Here is a 6,329-nt window from a genome sequence, read left to right on the forward strand (position 1 = left end):
AAAATCAGCTTAATATGTCCATTCAATTTTAGTGCTTTAAGTGGAAATTTTCCAGCTTATTTCAGTATTTGAGTGGAAATGTACATTAAAACTGAGTAATTTTAAATATAATTGCAGCTATTAGAGTTGTAGAATTTTCAGCTAATAAATTATCAATAATTTCCTATATTGTTCTTCCCTACTATGTTTCGTTGCAAAAGTAGAAAGTTGGAAGTTGGACATATTAGACAACAACATCAACAGCATCGTACCCAGTAAAATCTCACTAGTGAGGTATGATGAGAGTAAAGTATACGCAGATCTTACCCCTATTCCGAAAAGGATAAAGAAACTGTTTCCAAGTTAGACATATTAGATTGCCTCAATATACCATGAATTTGAAAATTCCTGGCGAATTATGAAGGAAAAAAATTACGAATTTTCCAAATGCATCATATGCTCCAACTTCTTACCCCATAAGTTTCACACTTAACAAAAATATGCATAATTATGATTTTTTCTTTCTTTTTTTAAGAAGTATTCATCAATGTTTTTGAATTTTGAGTGAAAACGGAAGGAACAAAAACAAATGTTAGCCGTTATCAGGTTATTAGTAAAATGTCTAGAAATACTATTTCATTTGTCTCAAATTATCTGTCGTGTTTCTCTTTTACACGCCCATTTCAGAAAATATTAATTAAAAGAGTTTGAATTATTTTAACCTTATTTATGTCTTAAGATATAATTTCTCTTCATGAATATTTACTATATTCATATGATATCTTTATCTTCAAGAACAATTACTATTAATAAGGGTAAAATGAGAAAAAATAATTAATTTTATCTTGAACTTCTAAAATAACAAATAATTTGAGACGACTATTTTTAGAAATCATGATAGATAATTTGAGATGGGTGTATTAATTTCTATATAGTTTAGTAAGACTAATTTTCCACAATTCTAGTTTGATGCTTATAAAAGAACTACTACTCTTGGGCCATTGGAGGGTTTTACAGAAAGGAATTTGTTTTGAGAATTAGACAACACTAGTGTTGAAAAAAGAAAAAGAAAAAAATAGACAACACATGTGTGGTGTGTAAAATAATTGTACTGAACTGTTGAAAAGAAATTGTATAAACCGAAAAATAATTCTTGTAAAGCACTAGTAAAGAGTATATGCTCTCATTAAAATAAAACTTGCTGTTAGTTGACGGCAAAAACTTACTGTTCTCATTACAACTATTACAAATGAAAGCTAAGGTTATATATTCTCATTACAATATTGTTTTTAAAGAAAGAAAGGAAAAGAGGTCAGAAAAAGAACCTTAATTTCGCACTCATGTATAGCAAAACATTCATACGTATGAGCACTGAGATTTTTTCAAAAGGGTAAGAGAAACTAACAATTCGTGATTATGCAAGTGGCCCACTTACGAAGCAGTATTTGTAGTAGAAAAGAAAATTGGGAACAATGGATAAATAAGACTATGAGACCGTTTGGATATAAAATTTGATGGAAGATTTTTTCAAAAAAAATTTATTTTTTTCGAAATCAGCGTTTGTTCATAAAATTTTTAATTTTTACTTGAAGATGCATTTTGAAAATTTTCGAAAATTTGAAAAACTGCAAAAAACTGTTTTTTAAAATTTTCACTCAAATCACTCACAAAACTTCAAAAACAACTCAAACTGAACTTTATGTTCAAATACAACTCTAAATTTCAAATACCATTTTTTCGAATTTTATAATTCTTATGTCCAAACGCCTACTATTTCACTTTTAATCAAAGTTCTCGAATTTGAAATTTTAACAATAAATTTTGTCTTGATAGATAATTTATCGCCTTATCTTTTATCGAACGTTAAACGGCACAAAGTTCAAATTAATTGGAACGCCAATGTACATAGAGGACACATGAGAGAATTACATTAATCATTGGACCATCACTGTCTTAAACACATTCATTCTTCAATCTTTGCTCTTGTAACCAAAATTTGTCACCTAAATGTATAGACTTACCTCATCCTCTTTCTTAAATTTTCCATTTACTATATTAGTGTTAATTATAAAAGGTCAAAAATCCCCATTTGAAGTAAAAGAAAATAATGAGTTTGTCCTTTCCTTCATTTGTACCTATGCTTTAATTTGCATGCGTTCGGACACGAGCCTTTGAGATATTCACGAGAGACCAAAACAGTATTTGCGCCTTTTTGTTTGGTTTTGATTCTGAGTTTTTTCAGTTTTGATATTTCCACAACTCAAAACACGTGTTGCGGTGTTTGGTTGTAAACTTTTAACGTTTACTTTCTCTCCAGCGTATGCACGTCGTCATATGGTCGTCGATGATTACGAGAATGAGCCATCTTTATTTTTATTACCACTATTGCCCTTCAGTGTCCTCACAATATGGGAGATATGAGTTGTTATGGAAAAAGGCAACATTAGGACGTAACAAATGGATAACAGCTTTGGCCCATCGGATCAGATATAGTAGTGATCTATCTAGTAGTCTTAATTAGATTCTGAAGTAAATCCTCCGGGCGGACCCAAAATTTTAATACGACGGGGCATAATATTTTGTTCAATCTGCCACGGAAATAGAAAGAACAAAAATTTACTTTTATGTTGAAGTCTTTCCCGTTGGAAGGCTGGGGGCGCCTTGCACGTCTTGGAAAAATCATGCTTTGCATCTGAAGTTATTGGCCCATGGTCCTCAGTGAGGAAAGGACCTAGAACAAAGAAGAGGGCCGATAGGAAGTTAAAAGCAATTCTTCTTTCTCGAAAACCTTATGTGAGAGGGCCCACTGGGATATCCATAATTGAAGCATTTTTCTTAAAAGACTGTCGGTTTTTTACTATGTGGCCGATGTCTTTGATGCTTTTGTTTTCGCAGGAAAGGGTAAGGGTTCCAAACGTAGCGTGTGAGTTTTGATGAAGACTTGTATCACTATTCGTTTCCTCGTGGCTCGATTGCTAGTTAGTCTAACCACAGGGGTCCCCTCCTGCTTTCCCACCCACCGTAAACTCTTACTACCTTCAATATTATCAAGAATATTTAGACCTTATAGATCTCAATCAAACCTTTGATCTCACGCCAAAATTTTACTATTGGGATTTCCTATACAGGCGTGGGCCCTCTAAAGACTTTTAGCGTTCAGGGTGCCAAGTGATTTAATTTAATCATTTTTAAGGTATGTATATATACATATACAAGATTTCTACCGAAATTTACGGGATCCGGAGACCCCTCAATATAATACATAGGTCCGCCTCTACATCCCCCCCCCCCAAACTCACCCTTTCACACGGTATAACTAGGGGTTGTAATTTGAGCCAAGAAGCATTTAACCCCTTTAAGGTTACGCCAATCATTAATCCGCCTATTTGTTGAACTCAGTCCATCTAAAGTTGGACTGATTTTTAGTCCAAATTGAACCATAAGTAACTTTGCTAAAATATATTTAAAAAAATTATTTTCGTTTATATGTTATATATGACCATAATAAAAGAAAAAAAGTCGTATTTGATAATTAAAAAATTCATGAAAAAATAACACACATTATTAAAACTTGATAAGAGTTGGACAAGTTGGCCTGTGACCCAAACTATAGCCCATCTTGACCCAGTTTATCTCAGCCCAAGTAACTTTGAGTGGGTCAATAACTAGGATAAGAGTCGAAGATCAGAAAGTATGCAAAAATACCAAGTCCAAGAGCCTATGTGAATTGCGGACCGCACAAGAATTATGCGCCCGCAGTCCTAAATCTGCGGACCGCAGAAAAGTTGCCTTGTGGCCGCAGTCCAGAAATATGCGGTCGCAGGAGAATGCCTCGCGCCCGCAGTTCAAAAATGTGTGGCCGCAAAACTCCAACTCTTGCCAGATGAAGAAATCTGCGGACCGCACATGGAATTGTGCGACCGCAGAACCTCCCGAGAGGTATTTTTGTCCAAAATTTTCATCCTTGTATAAATAGACGAGTTTCACAAAATTAGGTCAAGTTTGAACCTCTGAAGTTGTTGTAGCCGTTTTTCTTTACTATTTTAGGAAGTTTTACTTTACTTTGGTGTATTTACAATAGATTTACTCATTTTAAGCTTCCATTATAAGTTTAATTAGTTTTTCTTCCTTATTATTTTCAAACCCCATTATGAGTAGCTAGACTTTTACTAGGGTTGTGACCCAACCCTAGTGTGTAAACCTTATGGGTATCTAATTTAGTGATTGTTTATGATTGGGTATTTAGCCTAGTTCATGCTTCAATTTTAGAATTAATGGTTGCAAGCATTTATTCATGCCTATTTGACTCAGTCTCTACTTGAGAAAGAAAGAACTAGTCTAGGATAACTTAGCTAACAAGGAATTGGGTCAATCGATAGATTGATTTATCCAATTAAAGGGTTCAACCTAAAGATAGTAATAACCCAACTTGAGCTTTTATCAACTGTTTTGGGTGATACCCATTTGGTCGTGAGAAAGCCAAAGTGAGCAAAATCACTCTTTGATCGAGAGGTAATTAGTGGGTAATTTAGAGTTGATAGCTATAATACACCCCAATCAACAAAACAAGCATTAAAGTTTTTATCACATTAGGCAAACATCTAGGTAATGGTCACAACCCTATGCTTTTTATCCATTTGGAAAAACCGTAGAAACAATTATCTCTAGTCTTCTTTCTTTATTTTTGCAATCATTAGAGTAAAATTAGAAATAGAAAACAAATCTTTATTGTGGAAGTGCAATCTAGAAAATCGAATTGCTCAATTCAAAATATATACCCCTAACTCCCATCTTAGCTCATGTGAATTTTGTCACGACCTCTTTTTCCATTAAAGCTCGTGATGGCGCCCAACACCACTGTCAGACAAGCCAACCATAATTGATTGACTTAATTACTCATTTTAGAAATTTTTAAATCATAATTTCCTTCAATTTAAATAGTAAAAGGTAGAACTCACAAAGTAAGTAATAAATATTTTCTCAACTAAAATACCAAACAACTCATAACCACTCCCAAAACCCGATGTCACAAGTGTATGAGCATTTACTAGGGAGTTAAAATAAAATACAACATCTGTCTGGATTACAAATTAGACAGAAAAAATACAAATACTCTGAAGGAGACTCTGTTGGCTGCGGATCGTAACATAGAATGTAGCTCACCTAAGTCCTCGTATTTTAACCACACCTCTGCGCCCACAAGGTCGCTAGACATATCTGTACCTGCACAATAAAAATGTGCAGCAAGTGTAGCATGAGTACGAAAACAGCGTGTACCAAGTAAGTATCAAGCCTAATCACAAAGAAGTAGTGACGAGAGATTGACTTTGACACTCGCTAAAGGCCAATGATATTGAAATAGAAATATTTAAATCAACATGATTTATAGGAATGACAATAATTTTCTTTAACCAGCACAAATAATTAATTCTTTAAATACGATAATTTCTAATTTATTAATTAACTTCATAAGCTGCAATAAAATATCAAAGTATCGTGTAATTATTATTATTAGGCACGATTTCTGCCGAGGTCGTACTACCCGATCCAGAGTGTCGTATACACTGCCGAGGGACGTGCGGCGCGATCCATAGATGCATCTATACTGCCGAGGCATTCGACCCGCTCCACCAGAAATGGGGACATTTTCTTATGTACCTCTGAAATGAGAGTTTATTTATTGATAGATTAATACGAGAGGATGCACAATTTCTTTTAACAATTAAATAATTTATACAGAAAAATTAAGTATATTAGATTTCCATCTTTTACTATATTTCCTTAACAATTCACAATATATTTCAAATAATTTAATTAAATAAAGAATACAATTTACACAAGTAATTCATGATTTGAGTCCTAAACTACCCGAACTTTAGCATAAATAGTAGCTACGCACGGACTCTTGTCACCTCGTGCGTACGTAGCCCTCCACAATTAGCAACAATTAACAATTAGCAACAATTATTAATTTAATCACTTATGGGGTAATTTTCCTCTCACAAGATTAGACAAGAGACTTTCCTCGCTCCGAAGCTCCATAGCCGACTCCAACGCTACTTTAATACCTCAAACCGATGCTTATCGATCCAAAACTGTGCAACCAAGGTGCAAACCAATTAAAATGTGTTATAATACCCATAATTAATCAATTTCAATAAAATTTCAATTCCGCTCGAAAAGTTAACAATGGGGCCCACATCTCGGAACCCAAGAAAATTTACAAAATCCGACAACCCACCTAATTACGAGTTCAACCATACAAATTTCACTCAAATCTGACTCCGAATTGGTATTCAAAACTCGAAAATTCATTTTTATGAATTTATAGAAATTTCCTTCGATTTCTC

This window comes from Nicotiana tomentosiformis, chromosome 7 (assembly GCF_000390325.3).
Source record: "Nicotiana tomentosiformis chromosome 7, ASM39032v3, whole genome shotgun sequence".
NCBI classification, from domain to species: Eukaryota; Viridiplantae; Streptophyta; class Magnoliopsida; order Solanales; family Solanaceae; genus Nicotiana; species Nicotiana tomentosiformis.